This window comes from Camellia sinensis, chromosome 7 (assembly GCF_055761805.1).
Source record: "Camellia sinensis isolate YWXY chromosome 7, ASM5576180v1, whole genome shotgun sequence".
Lineage (NCBI taxonomy): Eukaryota > Viridiplantae > Streptophyta > Magnoliopsida > Ericales > Theaceae > Camellia > Camellia sinensis.
Genome location: NC_138967.1, coordinates 56,336,471 through 56,356,325, shown reverse-complemented (window position 1 = coordinate 56,356,325; position 19,855 = coordinate 56,336,471).

Here is a 19,855-nt window from a genome sequence, read left to right as displayed (position 1 = left end):
CAGAGTCGCCAGAAACTGTAGACACGCCCGCGTGGGGCCCTCGTTACTACAGTTCGGACTCGATTTGTGTCACGGTTCTTAATCTGAACCAAAGAGTCCAAATCTGGCAAATCGTTTTGAGAAACAGATTTTTTTGAAAAGAAGTGCCAAACATGAACTGCTTTGCCAGATACAGAGTCGCCACCTAAATATTTTTTATGGGGGAATTTAGGAAACCCTGACTCGGTGCCGAAGGCCACATGTCCGTCATCACCGGAGTTGTCTCGGCTCGGGACCTAGGGTACGATTGGGGAAGGTCAGCTATGAGCACCCCCTCTCGCCCGATCCGAAGATCGGCCTCTACTAACCGTGATATCCGTTTTTGAAAACGTTACGTGTTCTTATTCCAGTTATTAGCCTAGAATTACTATATTATGCGCGCAGCAAACAAGTATAGACTAGATTGCCTAATTTGGAAACAAGCATTGCATATCCGTTTGTCTTTTGAAAAATACTTTAGAATTTGCTACTCGCAAGTAGGCTAAAATACGGATTTCAATTGGTTTTTCCAACTCAGACAATCCAACCTTCACCCACAGGCAATCAAACAATTTATCACATAAGCATCTAGCCACATGGTAAGCATACCGTCATGATAGCACTCATACGCATGCGGGATGTTAAAGCATAAATACTTACATCGTACTCCGTGCCAAAACAATAAACTAGTTAGCAAACATGCATGTCCTAGTTCATGTTAAAAATGGCTAATGCATCGCATGCAAAAATGCAATTAGATAGGCTCGGCTAACCCTAAACATGGCATGTGAAATGCGATCAATTTGATGCACGTATTCAATTTGGAATCGAAATACAAATGAAGTTAGCATGATGTACCGAGCCTGATATATGTAATACAAATGCATGAATGCGCGCATGCATAGCATAAGGTATGCTAAATTGAACATGTCCTATTACTAACCATCAAAGCAGGTAAGTAAAAGGGAAGAAAGAAGTGGGGATTGGAAGACATACGCACCACTCACACACACTTATTATAGATTTGCCCTCGCTCGGAGGGACCAAATAAATAATACAAATTAATTAACTACGCAAGCTAATTAAATATTACAAATTGCCTAATCAGCTAAGCAAATTAACTAATCTAGGAAACAGATAAACCGCCCCGGGAGAAGAGCTCGATGCAATGCATGCTCGATCCTGCTCGGAAATGCACCGCAATGCATAGGCTGCCTCTGTTTTCCTTCCTTTACTCCTCTGGAGGCTGTCAAAACCTCAGGATTGCTTCTCTGGATGCTGGGAGACATCACCGGCTGAATGGGATTGCCACCGGCAGTGGGATGTGGCCACCGGCCATCAGTGAAGCTATCGGCAGAGAAAGGATTGCCGGTCGGCACTTGGCACTGCCGGTCGGCAAAGTGTTCCTGCAGAATCTGCAATTGACAGCAACAGAGGGCAAGGCAAAGCATGGCAGTACAATTCAAGGCATATATGCACCAATCATGTCCCCTATCATGTTTGTGACTCAAAAGGACATGTGCCTCGATTCTCGAACCACCAATCACACATTTCCATGCATGATGGCCCAAAGAATCAAGTGTGCAATTTTCATGTCAAATGAAATGCAAACCAAACAAACAAACCAAGGCCCAATTCCTATCACCAAGTCAAGGAACAAGGCATGCATGCAAGATGCAATACAACCTAGGCATGCAAGCTAAGGATGCAACATGGCATGGCGAGGCACTTATGCAAGCATACAAGCAAACATGAGGCAATGCAAATGGATGAAAAGATGGACTTATACATGATTTAGGCAACTCTAAATAGGCCCAAAACAGTGGCCAAAAGTCAAGGAATTGGAATCAAACATACATACACACATGCAAGTAGGTTAGACCAACACTTAGGCACAAATGCTTAAGCCTCAAAGGGCTACTTCTAAGCACATTTAAAAGGGAATCATGGACATATGGCATGCAAGGTAAGCATTGAAAATCATGTTAGGATGGTGTCAAACCAAGCAAACAAAATAGACCAAGCATACAATAATGGCCCAAGTACTTGAAGCAAGTCAAAGGTACTTGAACCATGGCTAAGCCAACCAAGTCTCACAAGGCTAAGAGGGCTTAAGATAGGTTCAAGACAGACCTAGACTATGCAAAGGGGGCCCCTTAGATGGCATCTAAGTGGCTCAATTTCAAAGCATGCACAATGGCCAAAACATGGGACATGCCACACAAGCTTTCAAAGCATTAAAGAGGCATCCAAGGCAAACATATAGGCATGCAAAGGGGAGTGAAATGACATGGTGGATGGTTTCAAATCACCAAATCAATGCAAAAATGTCATGCTATACATTCATACACTTAAGGCCAACAAGCCGAAATGCAAAGGGGCTATATTAAACATGCCAAAGCCGACCCAAACAACTATGGACAGACCTAAAACATGGCAAAATATGCACAAAACCTTCACAAGACTAAGCCTAAAACATGCTTGAACAAGGGCTAACAACCTAAGGCATATTAAGGCAATAACAAGGCATTACATGGTAGGTATGCTAAGCATGCATGGTGTACCAAAACCAACACACAAAAAGATTATATCATGGCATAATAAGCATGGAAAACAGCCAAGACATGATCAACATACATTCTAACATGATGCTCCCTCAAGAGGCCAAAAAGGGTCCCTTTCAAGGACAACAAAGGGAGGGGGTGGCCCTCCCCTTTTGGAGACTTCAAGGCACCATCTCCGCCACTGAAATCCCTCAATATTTCAGTGGTGAAGAGGCCCAAACACCAAAGTCTCGAAACTCACTCAAAATAGCACAAAATGGGGCCTTTCAAGGCCTAAGAGGGGTCAAACACCTCCAAACCACAAAACACTCTTAATAAACAATCAAGAGGGCTAAAAAACAGAACTTTTTATGTTATACACTAAGCACAAAAATAGTTCAAAGGTAGGCAAAAACAAGATGCAAAAATGGGGAATAAAGGGGCTAGTTTCTTACCCTTGAAGACACCTTCAACAATGGTGCTCCAACAGCCCTCCTTGGCTTGAATCCAACTCCAAAACTTCAAAACCAACCTCTTAGAACCTCAGGAGCCAAAGGAAGGTGAAACACTAGGTGTTTGTGTGCAATAGTATGGACTAAAACACCTAGAACACAAAGAGAGAAAAAGAGAGATAGGATATGTATGGATCCTAACCCTAAAAACCAGAGCTTCTCTCTGTGTTTTTTGTCTCTAAAATGTCTAACCAACCAACCCTAAGCAAGGGAGAGAAGGCTCCTCTTATAGAGCCTCTTGTCTTGTAAAGCTTACAAGACAAGCTTCTAAAGAGGGAGATCCCTCCATACACGTGTATGGAGGGGAGCCAAATGCAAGACAGCTGTGACAAAATATCTGCAAAAGCAGATGCACAGTAGTCGACTGGCCAAAGATGCCATTTTGGCAAAAAAGAGTGCCGACCGGCAACAAATAGTGCCGACCGGCAATATACATTGCCGGTGGCAGCAAAAACCAGCCGGTAACCTCTGGCCATAGCGGGTGGTGTGTGGGGATGCCTCACAAGGCATTCCCTGCCCTTCCAAGGCAAAATACAAGTGTTTGGTGCAAAACCAGACACTAAACGGTCGAGTTCGGAGGTCCTGAGGCAAGGCACGTAGCCGAGACCTCCGGGAACTCCAAACGAACACAAACATGGATGATCACCGAGTGTTCAAACGGTGACGTCCAAGTCTTGAGGACGGTAAAAAATGGGGTGTCTACACATATTGCTCGGTCATATAAAATGGCAACATTGGCGGCCAAAGGGTGGCGAGAGCAAGACAAGAAATCAATCAATCTACCACAAAATCTTTTATTTTAATAGATATCCTCACCCATTTTTTTTGTCTATCCTAAAATCAAATCTATGCCTTTATGTTGGGTGTCTTTTATTTCTTCTAGTTATCAAACGAGTCTTGTTGTCTGCATCTGCTACTTCTAACTCAAGAACACATTCTCCAGAGAGGGGCCCTCTTCCTTAGGAGTCATTTCTGTTAGCAATGGACTGCCTTCTTGAGATTGTTAGCAGTCTCGTCATTCCTTTTCTTTACTGGCACGATGTCGCCAAATAAAAGGAAATGTCTTAGCTTGCCATTCCCCATTCTCAAACTTCTACTTGTGAGGGCCTGAGCCATGGAATTGGATAACGAAACTTTTCTTAGACATTGTTTTTCTTCTTCCTAAGCCTATGCCGCGAGGTGAGACAAAAGAGAAAAAAAACGGGGAAGGCCTTCTTATTTTGAGGAGAGTACTAAGTAATAAAGAGCTTGCTAGTGAAGGTCTCAGAGCAAGGAGAATAAAACAATCAACAAAAGAGAAGAGAAGAGGTCCATGATCAAAGATGTGAGAAGGTGAATCAGTAATCACTCATGCCACAACTAATGCTAATGAATCCTCCTACAATAACATGGCAAGTTAAGAAGAAGAGATACCAATCAGTCAGAGTACTTCTGTCAAATCCAAATTTTTATGTGTAGAATTATTTTTTTGAGTAATAGTTAAATTAATTTATATGGGTCATTTAGTACTATCAAGGAATTAGTTATGAGGTGGCTTCATAATTTTTATTGCCCAAATGGTTAAGTTTGTAATTTTGGGAGATTGGGTTATAAGCCCACTTGGGCTTTAGGTCTTGGAAACATATAAGCACAAACAAATAGAGGTATTGGATGTTGTGGCTGCTGCGGCAGATTTAGGAGGTAAGTTTTTTTTATGGTACTCCTAACTATTCCTTTCTACAAGTATCTGGTATGTGGTTTGGGTGTGCGTGTTTGGGTCTGATATGTGATAAGCAATCCTATTGGCTTTGACTTCTAACAACTATGGGTTTATATATGTAAAAAAAAATAATAATAACAATAGAATAGATGAAGTCTTGAAGATTGAGGAAGCTATATTTTGGGGTTTGGGCTTTTGGATTTTACTTGTACACTATATTATTAGATTATTATATTATAAAGAAAAGAATGATAGATGCATCATGGTGATCAATAATAATCGTTTATGTGGTATAATATTTTATTAGGTTTGTGTGATTGAAGTGGTGGAGCTGGGTGTTTAGAGTTAGTATTGGAATATTATTTTAAGCGTTTGAGGTAAGTAACCCTCTATCACTGTTGGTTTATTTTTAATCCTATCGAATCGTTTAAAATCATAAATATTTATTCGTAGCTTTCTTGTTCTCTTAAAATAAAATATGGGTCAAGTATAAAACAACATCGAATATTATTATGAAAATTATTTGAATATTCGGTGAAACTATTCTGAAAATTATACTAAACGTTTATTCTGAAAATATCGAATGTTTTATTTAAAATTTGTGTATTGTGTGGATTTTGAACATCACTCTAGTCTGCCTATGATTTGGACCCTAGCCAATGGGGGTTATTTATTGGCACAGAAACTAGTTTCTTTTGGGGTTTACCACCAGCCTATGTGTGCTTCTGGGCCTTGTCACGGGCTAAGTGACCGTAGTCATTAAGACTTGGGTTTTGTGAATCGATCATCGAACCATCTGAATATCGATCTATCAATTTTGGATAACAAAATTTCATCGAGTTACCCCATTGACTTTTAATTAAAATGTATTGCTACACTGTTTATTTTTAGCTATGAAACCATCTTACAAATAATCGTGTCATTTATTGATTTGTATCAAAAATTATATTTATTGGTTATCGACTTTTTATTTACTTCTTTTTGATATACTTGATCCAGCTGGCAGTGATGGTTGGTTATTTACTAGGCTGTCTAGCGTACCCTTATCTTATTTTTTTTTTTCAGATTCTGAAGAGTAGAGCTGCGCGGGATTTTTTTTTACATGTGGGAGTGCCGAGAGTAGGATTATGATTTAAGTACTTGGATTATTTGTTTAGTTAATGGATTTTATTAGTGGACTTGGTGGATAAGTTCATATGATAAGAATAATCAATTTTTATGGATTTTAGCATTATGATAATTAAGGATTTAATTGGAGTATTTTACATTGTTGGTTATGTGTTGGACTCTTAGCCTTGCATGCTCACTTAAATGAGTGTGCGACATTGTCACGGAGCTTGGGACGTGACAATGTGTCGAGAGTAGGACTATGATTTAAGTACTTGGATTATTTGTTTTTTTAATGGATTTTATTAGTGGACTTGGTGGATAAGTTCATATGATAAGAATAATCAATTTTTATGGATTTAAGCATTATGATAATTAAGGATTTAATTGGAGTATTTTAGATTGTTGGTTATGTGTTGGACTCTTAGCCTTGCATGCTCACTTAAATGAGTGTGCGGCGTTGTCACAGAGCTTGGGACGTGATAATTTAGTTGTATCAGAGCCAGGTTGTAATTTTAAAGGTTGGTATAGAATAGTGGTGAGATTGGGTAAATGTAGGATTGGGAACGCTTATAATTTGATATAATGTTAATTTTATTATTTTTTTTTATGTTATAGGAGCTTGAGAATAGAATAAGATGAGGTTTAATTATTGTTGCATTTAGGTTGCGATGGAACATGAGGAGACATTGGCAAATATGGCTAGGAACACATGTCAGGGTCAAATGAATCGATGGACTGGTAGTAACAATTGGCGAGGGAACGTGACTAATAATGGTAGTGGTTCTCAAGCAGTCGGAGGAAATCAGGGGCAAGAGTTGGGACAACAAGAACAAACTGCAATCCCCAATCCAATTGAAATGGTTCAAGTGCTTCAGACGTTGGCCGGGGTGGTGCTACAGCAAACCACCATAGGGAATAACTTGACTAGACTTATGGAGCAACAACAACGGATGCAGCCAGGCGTTGGGCCACAACCAAGGCCACGTTGTAACATTACTGAGTTTAAGAAGATAGCCTTGGCATTTGATGGAGCCACAGACCCTTTGGAGGCTGAAAAATGGTTGACAGAAATGGAAAAGTTGTTTCCTGTTTTTGAGTGTACGGATGATCAGAAGGTGACCTATGCTACGTTTATGCTACAAGGGATAGCTAATGATTGGTGGCAGATGGAGAAGCGCATACACGAGCATGATGACAACCCCTATACATCGGAAAGGTTTAAGAATGCATTCAATGAGAAATACTTCCCTAGGAGTGTTCGTCTACAAAAACAGAGGGAATTTTTGAAGTTAGAGCAAGGGAATAAGACGGTTGTAGAATATGATGTTGAGTTTACGAAGTTGTCTAAATTTGCATCAGCATTTGAAACAGATGAGGATAGCAGAGCACGAAAGTTTGAAGGTGGGCTAAGAACGAACATTATGCAATAGGTGGTTCCTTTCGAGTTACCTACTTTTGGAGCAGTGTTGAATAAGGCTTTGTTGGTTGAGAGTGGCCTCACTAGAGCCCAAGAAGAGAAAGAAGAGAATTATAAGAAGAGGCCTAGTTCTTCCAACTTCCAAACTAGCAGTTCGAAGGGCAATGCTAAGAGACAAAACACTTCTTCGGTTGGGAGTTGGGGAAGTCGAACTATGGTTAGTAGTGTTGATAAAAAGAATGATCGGGTACAATGCACTAGGTGTAATGGATTCCATCGGGATAGTGAGTGTCGTTGGAATACTGGGGCTTGTTTCTCTTGCGGGCAACAAGGGCACAGGATAGCTGATTGCCCTAACCGGAAGGGGCATGAGATTGAACAGAAGACATGGACAAATAAAGGAGCATCAACAGACAAAGGGTCTTTAGGAAGCCAAAACAAAAATGGAGGTCATAAGCCAAAGACTCAGGGTCGAGTGTACGCACTCACGCAACAAGATGTTCAGACTTCCAATACAGTGGTGTCAGGTACTGTTTTAGTGTCTTCTGTTTATGCACATGTGTTATTTGATTCTGGCGCTACAATTCATTTATGTCTATGGGATTTGTTGAGAAACATGGATGGAAATGTGTCTCTAGAGAGATCGACTTATGTGTTTGCTGACTTAATTTGCAAATCTCGTGTGGTTAGTATAGATGACAGAAAATTTCTTGTAGACTTAACTGTTTTAGATATGCGGGACTTTGACATAATTCTTGGAATGGATTGGTTGGTAACCAATTATGCTTCTGTTGATTGTCGAGGAAAAAGGGTAGTATTTCAGATTCCTAATCAACCAGAATTTTGTTTTGTGGGTAGTGGAGTTAACACTCCTCTTTTGGTAATCTCAGCTTTGCAAGCTAGACGGTTGTTAAGGAATGGGTGTGAGGGCTATTTAGCTTCTATGAGAGATACCCGTGAGACTAAATTGAAGTTAGAGGATATTCTAGTTGTGAAGGAATTTCCCGATGTTTTTCCAGAAGAGTTACCGGGGTTGCCACTAGATAGAGAGATTGAGTTTGCCATTGAATTGTTACCCGGTACGGGCCCTATCTCCAAGGCTCCGTATCGGATGGCTCCAGCAGAGTTGAAAGAGTTGAAGGAACAGTTACAAGAGTTATTAGATAAGGGCTTTATTAGGCCTAGTGTTTCTCCTTGGGGTGCGCCCGTTTTATTTGTGAAAAAGAAGGATGGTAGTTTTCGCCTTTGCATTGATTATCGAGAGTTGAACAAGGTGACAATCCGAAATAAATATCCTTTGCCTAGGATAGATGACCTATTTGATCAGTTGCAAGGAGCACAAGTCTTTTCTAAGATTGACCTTCGTTCTGGCTATCATCAGTTGAAGGTTAAGGCGGAAGATATACCTAAGACAGCCTTCCGAACTAGATATGGGCATTATGAATTTTTAGTGATGCCATTTGGGTTGACCAATGCGCCTGCAGCTTTTATGGATTTAATGAACAGAGTATTTAAACCCTTCTTAGATCAGTTTGTGGTAGTTTTTATTGATGACATTCTTGTGTACTCGAAGAGTAAAGAGCAGCACGAAGAACATCTGAGAATAGTGTTGCAGATATTAAGGGAGAAGAAGTTATTTGCTAAATTAAAGAAGTGTGGATTTTGGTTGGAGAGTGTATCATTTTTGGGTCATGTGATATCTAAAGATGGGGTGTTTGTTGACCCCAAGAAAGTGGAGGCGGTGGTGGAGTGGAATCGGCCTACTAGTGTCACTGAAATTCGTAGCTTCTTGGGTTTAGCAGGATATTATAGAAGGTTTGTTGAGGGATTTTCCCAAATTTCTATGCCTTTAACTCGTTTAACACAAAAAGGGGTTAAATTTGAGTGGTCTGATGATTGTGAGAAGAGTTTCCAAGATCTAAAGAGTCGATTGGTGTGTGCTCCAGTACTTATAGTTCCGTCCGGAGATGAAGGTTTTACTATCTATAGTGATGCATCGAAGATAGGCTTGGGTTGTGTCCTGATGCAGAATGATAAAGTAGTGGCATACGCATCCAGGCAGTTGAAGCCATATGAGCAGAGTTATCCTACGCATGATTTGGAGTTGGCTGCCGTGGTGTTTGCATTGAAAATCTGGAGGCACTACCTGTATGGGGTGAAATGTGAGATATTCACTGATCATAAAAGTTTGAAGTATATTTTCACTCAAAAAGAATTGAATATGAGGCAAAGGAGATGGTTGGAGCTATTAAAGGACTATGATTTGACTATCAATTATCATCCAGGAAAAGCCAATGCAGTGGCGGATGCCTTGAGTAGAAAGACCCCGAGTAATTTGGCTACCTTGATCACTGACCAAAAGAATATCTTGGAGGACTAGCAGAGGTTGAATATTGAGATTAGATGGCATAACCATGGAATGCAGTTGGCAAACCTTAGGGTTCAACCCATATTGATTGATAGAATTAAAGATGCTCAAGGAAGAGATCCTCAGTTGCAAAAACTTAAAGCTGAAATGGAAATAGGGCTACAGATGGAATTTTGTATGCATAAAGATGGAACCTTGAGGTTTGGAGAGAGGTTGTGTGTGCCTAATGATTTGGAGCTCAAGAGAGAAATCCTGCAAGAAGCTCACAGTTCAGGATATACAGTACACCCAGGGAGCACTAAAATGTATAAAGACTTGAAGAGGAACTTTTGATGGAATAATATGAAGAGGGAAATTGCTCAGTATGTTGCTCAATGTTTGGTATGTCAATAAGTGAAAGTTGAACATCAGAGACCTGCAGGTAAGTTACAACCTCTTCTTATTCCCGAGTGAAAGTGGAAACATATTACCATGGATTTTGTGACAGGGTTGCCTAGCACCCAAGGTGGTAACAATGCTATTTGGGTTATCGTTGATCGATTGACCAAATCCGCTCACTTTCTAGCTCTTAAGGTGGGGTTCTCCTTAAAGAGGTTTGCAAAACTGTATATCAAAGAGATTGTGAGGTTGCATGGTATTCCGATGACTATAGTGTTAGACAGAGATAGCAGATTTGTATCTATGTTTTGGAGGAGTTTGCATGCAGCTTTGGGTACTAGTTTGAATTTTAGCACTGCCTTTCATCCTCAAACTGATTGACAGTCAGAGAGAACTATTCAAACCTTGGAAGACATGTTAAGGGCTTCTGTTATTGATTTTGGAGGTTTTTGGGATGAGCATTTGGCCTTAGTGGAATTCTTTTATAATAACAGTTATCATGCGAGCATTCAGATGGCACCATATGAGGCTTTATATGGACGGAAGTGTAGATCACCTATTTGTTGGGATGATGTGGGCGAAAGGAAGTTGTTAGGGCCTAAGATTGTGCAACAAATAGTGGACAAGATCAATCTTATTAGAGAGCGACTTCGCACTGCACAGAGTAGACAGAAAAGTTATGCAGATAACAGGAGACGCGATTTGGTATTTGGGGTTGGAGACCATGTGTTCCTTAAGGTCTCCTATGAAAGGAGTAATGAGGTTTGGTGTTCGTGGTAAACTGAGTCCTAGATTTGTTGGACCATTTGAGGTTTTAGATCGAATTGGAGAGGTAGCTTACAGACTTGCTCTACCACCATCACTAGCTGGAGTTCATAATGCTTTTCATGTCTCAATGTTAAGGAAGTATATACCGGATCCTAGTCATGTGATTGATCATGCACCGTTGCAGTTTAAGGAGGATTTGACTTATATGGAACACCCTGTACGAGTTGTTGATAGGAAGGAACAGGTTTTGAGGCGTCGTGTCATTCACTACGTTAAGGTTCAATGGAGTAATCACTCGGAAAGAGAAGCCACTTGGGAACTTGAGGATGAAATGGAATGAAAGTATCCACAACTTTTTAAGACTCCAGGTATGTCAAATTTCGAGGACGAAATTTCTTTTAAGTGGGGAAGGATGTAAAATCCAAATTTTTATGTGTAGAATTATTTTTTTGAGTAGTAGTTAAATTAATTTATATGGGTCATTTAGTACTATCAAGGAATTAGTTATGAGGTGGCTTCATAATTTTTATTACTTAGATGGTTAAGTTTGTAATTTTGGGATATTGGGTTATAAGCCCACTTGGGCTTTAGGTCTTGGAAACATATAAGCACAAACAAATAGAGGTATTGGATGTTGTGGCTGCTGCGGCAGATTTAGGAGTAGTAAAAAAAAAAAAAAAAAAAAAAAGGAGAAAAAGAGAAAGAAGAAAAGAAAAGAAAGAAGATTCATAGATTGGTGATTTTGATCTAATCATCTCTTGGAGGTAAGATTTTTTTTTATGGTACTCCTAACTATTCCTTTCTACAAGTATCTGGTATGTGGTTTGGGTGTGCGTGTTTGGGTCTGATATGTGATAAGCAATCCTATTGGCTTTGACTTCTAACAACTATGGGTTTATATATGTAAAAAAAAAAATAATAATAACAATAGAATAGATGAAGTCTTGAAGATTGAGGAAGCTATATTTTGGGGTTTGGGCTTTTGGATTTTACTTGTACACTATATTATTAGATTATTATATTATAAAGAAAAGAATGATAGATGCATCATGGTGATCAGTAATAACTGTTTATGTGGTATAATATTTTATTAGGTTTGTGTGATTGAAGTGGTGGAGCTGGGTGTTTAGAGTTAGTATTGGAATATTATTTTTAGCGTTTGAGGTAAGTAACCCTCTATCACTGTTGGTTTATTTTTAATCCTATCGAATCGTTTAAAATCATAAATATTTATTCGTAGCTTTCCTGTTCTCTTAAAATAAAATATGGGTCAAGTATAAAACAACATCGAATATTATTATGAAAATTATTTGAATATTCGGTGAAACTATTCTGAAAATTATACTAAACATTTATTCTGAAAATATCGAATGTTTTATTTAAAATTTGTGTATTGTGTGGATTTTGAACATCACTCTAGTCTGACTATCATTTGGACCCTAGCCAATGGGGGTTATTTATTGGCACATAAACTAGTTTCTTTTAGGGCTTTACCACCAGCCTATGTGTGGTTCTGGGCCTTGTCACGGGCTAAGTGACCGTAGTCATTAAGACTTGGGTTTTGTGAATCGATCATTGAACCATCTGAATATCGATCTATAAATTTTGGATAACGAAATTTCATCGAGTTACCCCATTGACTTTTAATTAAAATGTATTGCTACACTGTTTATTTTCAACTATGAAACCATCTTACAAATAATCGTGTCATTTATTGATTTGTATCAAAAATTATATTTATTGGTTATCGACTATTTATTTACTTCTTTTTGATATACTTGATCTAGCTGGCAGTGATGGTTGGTTATTTACTAGGCTGTCTAGCTTACCCTTATTTTGTTTTATTTTTTCAGATTCTGAAGAGTAGAGCTGCGCGGGACATGTGGGAGTGCCGAGAGTAGGACTATGATTTAAGTACTTGGATTATTTGTTTTGTTAATGGATTTTATTAGTGGACTTGGTGGATAAGTTCATATGATAAGAATAAACAATTTTTATGGATTTTAGCGTTATGATAATTAAGGATTTAATTGGAGTATTTTACATTGTTGGTTATGTGTTGGACTCTTAGCCTTGCATGCTCACTTAAATGAGTGTGCGGCATTGTCACGGAGCTTGGGACATGACAATGTGCCGAGAGTAGGACTATGATTTAAGTACTTGGATTATTTGTTTTGTTAATGGATTTTATTAGTGGACTTGGTGGATAAGTTCATATGATAAAAATAATCAATTTTTATGGATTTTAGCATTATGATAATTAAGGATTTAATTGGAGTATTTTACATTGTTGGTTATGTGTTGGACTCTTAGCCTTGCATGCTCACTTAAATGAGTGTGCGGCGTTGTTACGGAGCTTGGAACGTGACAACTTCCCTGATAGAGCAAGTAGAGCACTACCTAAACTAAACATTAGAGGTGTTTTTGCTCCCTTCACTTCCATTTCAAAGTTGAGGACAAGCACCCCTACCGAACAACTCCCAACTCATGGAGATGACTCCGCCTGACATCATCATCCAAAAGCTCAAACATGCGAACAGCATTCCGTTCATTTACGCAATATTTACTCGTTTACTTGTTAGCTACCGTTGTTCCACACCCTTGCTTTCAAGGAATCTAAGGAAGAACATAATAAGTGGTGAACAAAGTTTCCTCGCTCCTTAGAGGAAATAAAAATTGCCTCTACCGCCAAGAGAGGAAGTGAATAGTTGGCTCGAAGAGGGAAGAGAGGCTCCTACTTGCTTTGCTAGAAAGTTAAGTGACTAGTTTACTATTGAGAGGTTAAAAAAAAAAAGAGGACAGATAGGCTAAAGAGGGCTCAAGTGCTAGCTAGTGTTAAAGAGCTTGTTGGATGACGGCAGAGCGTGTAGACTAGACTAACTCCCACTTTTGTATTCCAGTTTACAGAAGGCAAATGGCTGGCTTGTTTGTCTAGTCCCACCTCTGCATCCTAAGCTCTTTTCATCCATACACAAGCATCCTCTTCTCTCTAACAAATAAGTCAACTACCCTATCTCATTAGCAAAGCTAGAGTACATTAGTAGACTGCTTTCTTAGTTAGATAATTGTATTGATAAAAATAAAATAAACCTTTTCTCCCGGAAGTCTAGGTTGCTACTCTTCAAGTTAGAGAAGAACTTCCACAATTTGGGAACTGGCTTCCAGAGACCGTTTTGGTCTACACTAGAGAATTCAGTCTCTTGGGCCAGGTTCTATTAGGCAGAGGATCACCTTTCTTTACGCGACAAACATGACACTTACACACTTAATTAGAGAGGTGAACCAGCATCAATTTTGAACCAGAAACAAACCCTTAGTTTTCGTATGATTAGATTAGGCCATAGCTAGATGAACCAAATTGATCCAAAACATAGTCTGACTTGCATGCGTGTGATAGGGGCTTACTTTTGATAAACGAGTTAAAGATAGTGATGACTTGTCATCGCCTACTTGAAAGTCTTCACAAGTACCGGAAAGCAAGATGCCCTAGACTAAATTCATGAAAGAGCGAGCCCCTCTTTGAAAGGTCCTTTGAACTAAATATGCAACCATAGCTCTCTTGCACCGCCAATACAAAAAAAACCAACTTTACTGCTGAGTGCCTACAACAGGAGTATTAGACTTCAAAGCTTGAAAGAGCTTGACAGACAGATTCTTTTTTCCCAAGAGCTAAAGCACCCAAGCAAGAAAGGGAATATTCTCTAAACCAATTGCCCTAGAAGTATAACTTCCTAAGAAATTGACATCTGTCTTTTCCGAAAAACAAAGCGGATTTCTTCTCTAAGCAAAGAAACCCTCCCTAAGCTTTAAAAAATGCAGCTAAACTGACAAACCTACCTCTTTCTATAAGCGCTGGAACTTAAGTATTGAAACTGAACTACTAGCTTTCTTCGGTTCCTTCTCTAGTTTGGTTGCAGGTTCAACTCCATTGAAATCTTACTTACAGTCAAAATCATGATCCCTTCCCTTCAACTATCAGTCCATTAACTAAGAAGGAGGCCCAGAACAAAAACTTCACCATCTTCCCCAAAACCCCTACGTCAACACTTTTTAAAAGGGAAGTCAAATATTTGTTTTTCTTTGGCACCATCCCTGGTTCATACTAGGAGGTGTTCAGAAGTGTATAATCATTCTTGCACAATGCAGCAAAAAAAAAAAATGTCATATTTTTTAGGAAGAAACGAACTCTTTCCTATTTTATATTTTTTTAGGGCAGCCATCCTTCACTTTTTGGGGTGCTAGGAGCATATGAAGCCTGACTTCTTCGCAGGTAACAATGAATAGTTTTGCTGCAAGCCTGCGATATGGCTATGCAGCAAACGTGCAACAGTTTGCAAGTGAAGAGTTTAGCACATTTGAAAACATATAAGCTGAATGCTAATTTTGTTGTTGAAACCAAAGACCAAGTAGGCTGCCGCCTAACCATAGTTTTTTTTTTTTTTTTGACAAATAAAAAAGATTGCATTATTAAAAACTAAGAAGTTACATGATGGCAGTACTCAACACCCTTAACATCTTCAAATAATTGGAATGAGATGGAACCCGGGATAGTAGAAAAAACAGTGAAGGACCATTTTGGTTAAAACCTTCTATTGATAATATGCCCGCACACTTGTTTCCCTCACGATTGTTGTCCATAGACTATGACAATTTTTTAAGAGAATCATACCAACCACAGACGAATTCCAAATCCAGGTTGTTTAAAAAAAAATTAAATTAACAAACAAAAAGTCGAATTCCAAATCCCTCACTCATCACGAAATTAGGTTCACCTAGATGAATCATGTTCCTCAAATCCAAACTATGAATCAGGTTGAACGTGTTACGGAAGAGCAAGAGTAAACCACAATATTTTATCTGCTCAGGACACATACATCAATTTGTGCTGTAACATTGTCAAACTTGACCCTCGTATATGAACCTAGGTCACAATTTGATGACAAACTGTAGACACCCCATTTTTGACCGACCTTAAGACTCAGACGTGATCGATTGAGCACTCGGTGATGGTGCTTGTTGTGCTTGTTCTGAGGTTTCGGAGTTTCGGCTGAGAGCCTTGCCTCCGGGCCTCGGAACTTTTCGTGCTTTGATTCGGTTTGCGGATTAGGTCTTGTTTTCTCTTCCCGAAGGGAGAGAGAGGTCTTGTAGACCATCTCTCAGTGGTCGTAGACTACTTTTTGTGGTCGTAGGCCACTGTTCCCGTTTGGAGACTAGTTTCCGATTTTCGGGGCCGTCCGTCGTGCGCCTCGGTTCGGGACCACTTAACTTTCTCCGTTTGGCACGGTTTTTGGCACACACCTTGCTTCCTCTCTCTAGAGGGACACTATGGCCTGGGAGACCACCTTTGTCGTCGCACACCACTTTCGTTGCTTAACAGCCTGTTTTCGGGGCACCCGGCTGCCTGTTTTAACCCCCGAACCCTCGTTTTGCATCTGTCTTGGTTCATTTTTGGCATGGACCTTGTTTTCATTGTTTGGGAGGTGGTACAAGGGTGGGAGACCACCTTTTATCCTTGGAGACCACTTTTCTCCCGCCAGCCGATTTTCTTGTCAGGAAGCTGGTTTCCTTGGTCTTTGAGCCACATTTACTAGTCTTCCACCATACCACTAGCTTGCATTCAGTTGGGAGACCACTAAATGGGCTAGCCGACCACCTTTCTTTGTCTTGACCCTTTTGACCTGGTCGGCCGACCACCTGAACTGGTCGGCCTACTCCCTCCAGTTTTGTCTCTATGAGTTGTTGCCAATTGTGCCAACTGGGAGGCACAGACTGCATCCTCCATATACGTGTATGGAGGATCTTTGCCCTTGTTTTTTAGCTTCTTTGAGAAGCTTTGGTCTCTTTTGGCTATAAAGGAAGGCCTCCCCCTCCTTTGCCATGGTTCAGATTTTGTTTAAAGCATAGCATACATATCTCTCTATATCTCTATATTTTGGGGTTCAAAAGTGTATTGTTCTTGCACCTTTGCACACCACCTCATAGCCTAACACCTCCACCATTGTCACTGAGTTCTTGGAGGGTCTTGAGAGGTCTCAAAGGTTGAGTTTTTGGTCCAAAAGGCTGTTGATTTTGCTGAGTTTCAAGGGTAACACACTATTTCCCTCTTTTAAGCTTTATTTTGATCCATCTCTTAGCCTTATTTTCATGTATATTTGAGCTTTGTTGTCAACTAAAAAGTATTGTTTTGAGGTCCTTTTGATGTTTGTTTAAGGTCATTTTGTTGTTGGGGGTCATCTACCCCCTTGCATGCTCTATTTTGCCTTGTTTTGAGCCATGCCCTAAGGCCTTTGTGTTGACCTTTTCTTGGCCTTTTAACCAGTAAAACCCAGCAGATTTTCAGTGGTTAACATGTGTTTTTGAGACCCAAAATCAGAGAGGGGTGACCCTCTCCCTCCTTGTCTTCTTCACTAGCATTTTTGGCCTTACAAAGGAGCCTTCATTTGCACACCTCCAAGCCTTATTTCAGGCCCTTTTCAGTGACTTTTAGGGCCTTCCTAGGCTCTTTCTAGAGTTGGTTTTGTCACCTTGGGTGTGTCTCTTTCATGTGTAGAATAACCCCTCTTATAGCCTATTAAAGGAGCATGTCATTCTTGCATGCATTGATTATGTTTCAGTGGATTTTTGGGCTTTATTTGGCATGTCATCTCTCTAAATTTTTCTGGTTTAGTGGCCTCTTGAATGCTTCACATGCTTGTAGTGTAATCCATGCTCACTAGCTTACATTGCATGTTGCTTTGGCCCTTGATGTTAGCATATTTTGGCCACGCTCTAAACTAATTTTGTTCATGATTTGGGCTGTCTTAGCTCTGTTTTGAGGTCCCATGGTCGAATGATGCTTTCCATGCATACTTGTAGTGTAATACCCTTGCCTAGCTTCGAGTTTTGAAGCCTCTTGCATGCTTAACTTGAGTTGTTTTCATGCTTTGGCATCATTGAACATGTTATTTTAGAGCTTATACTTGTGCCATATTCCCATGTTTTCCACTCTTTAAATGCGTTTGAGAGTTGTGCTTGTATACCTCATTTATGGGCCATTGCATGAGCTTCATTTTTGTGCATTTCAAGCCATCATTTTAGTCTATTTTGCCACTATTTTGGGTCTGCATAGGGACTGTTTGGGGTTAGTTTGGTCATTTAGGCATCGCTTTGCATACCTCTAGTGTAATGCACTTCACTAGTTTCGATAATTGTGCCATCCAACATGCATCGGGTGAGTTGTTTGCATGATTCGGGACCATCTTGTATGTCATTTCAGAGCTGGAACATGTGTCATTGTATGCCATATTTCACCCTTGTCATGCTTTGGTAGAGTTGCACTTTGTTCCCTACGTTTGGTCCCTTGCATTTGTGCATGTTTGCATGTATCTTGTTGCCTCATTTTCATCATATTGGCCACTGATTTGGGTGTGGCCGAGGCCCATCCATCTTGGTTTAAGTCCATCTTGCATTGTGTATGCCCTATAGTCCATGTCATCGCATGTTTGATCATTGCATTGCGTATGCCTCGTTCATAACATTGCGTATGTCAGTACATTTTGTGTGCATGCCATATAATCCATGTGCATTGAGTATGCCATCGATTAGTTCATAGCATTGTGTATGCCATTTGCATGCTTGCATGTCATTCCATGCATCTTCGCATCACTTAGTTGCATTGCATTTAGATCGCATGCTAGAGTTGCATTTGTCCATACATTGTTTGTTGCATTGTGTTTGGAGTAGGGTTTAGTCCAAACACGGGAAACGAGGGACGTTTCGTACTCAAAGTGACGAAACACGCCTCGATTCTTGGTCATCGACACTCTTGACTATCCATGATAGAGTTGTTGGCTTTAGGTGTTTACATGTGCATTCATTTCACATTGAGTCGTGCAATTCAACGACTCAGCCATCATGCATCGAGATGCGTGATTGATGGCGTGAGGATCGAGGACTACACTCCCTAGAGCTTGTGTAATGACAGGGAGAGTGGTCGGGCACACATATGTTGAAAATACTTTGCTTTCTCTCTCTCTCTTGACTTTGTTGCAGGAAATACAGAAACCAGGAGAAGAAACTAGCCGGCCGACCAGGTTTTCTAGCAGGCCGACCACCTTTTCTGGTTTTCACCACCAAGGGTGGTCGGTAGGTGGTCTCCAATGCCTATAGCTGGTCGGTAGCCTTCCCTCAGATTCCCAGGGTGGAGTTTCATCTCCTTGGAGCTTTGTGCAAGTTTCTGAGTTTAATTGCAAACAAAGGCAAGCCAGGGCATCGCGATGGATTTCCCGACAAGGCGACTCGAGCATGCATGCATCCTTTATCATTCAAGGCAGAGCTGAGGCAGTCCACATTCATGTAGCTTGCATGCTAGTTTAATTGCTTACTTAGTTAATTTGTTAATTAATTAGAGTTGTGTAATAATTAGCTGTAATTTATTATTCATTTTGGTTGTGTAATAACTAGCTTAATTAGATTAGCTTAGAATAGCTAGTTGGTGTTGTATTATTTATTCGGACCCTCCGTCGAGAGGGCGTGCGTGTGCGTGTGCGTGTGTGTGATGCATGTCTTCCAACCCCACGCCTTTCTCCCTTTTATTTACCAGCTTATGATGGTTAGTTTTAGGGCATGTTTCAATTAGCATCCTTATGCTCGCATGTTTGTATCCATTCATCTGTCTTGCTTGCACCGAGCTCGGCGCATCATACTAACTGCATTGTATTTCAATTCCAAGTTGAATACATGTATCGATTGTTGCATTTCACATGCCATTTTAGAATAGCCAAGCCTACTTCCAGTTGCATTTTGTATGTGTTGCATTAGGCATTCTTAACATAGCTAGGATCATGCATTGATTACTAACTAGTTTCCGTTTTGGCTCGGAGTACTCGGTAAGTGTTTATGCTTTAGCATCCTTGCATGTGTGTGAGTGACTGCCATGATAGCATGCTTACCATGAGGCTAACTGCTTATGTGATATAATTGCCTGAATGCCTGTGGGTGAAGGTTGGGTTACTTGAATTGGAACAATTCATCGATTGCGAATTTTAAGCCCACTTGAGAGTG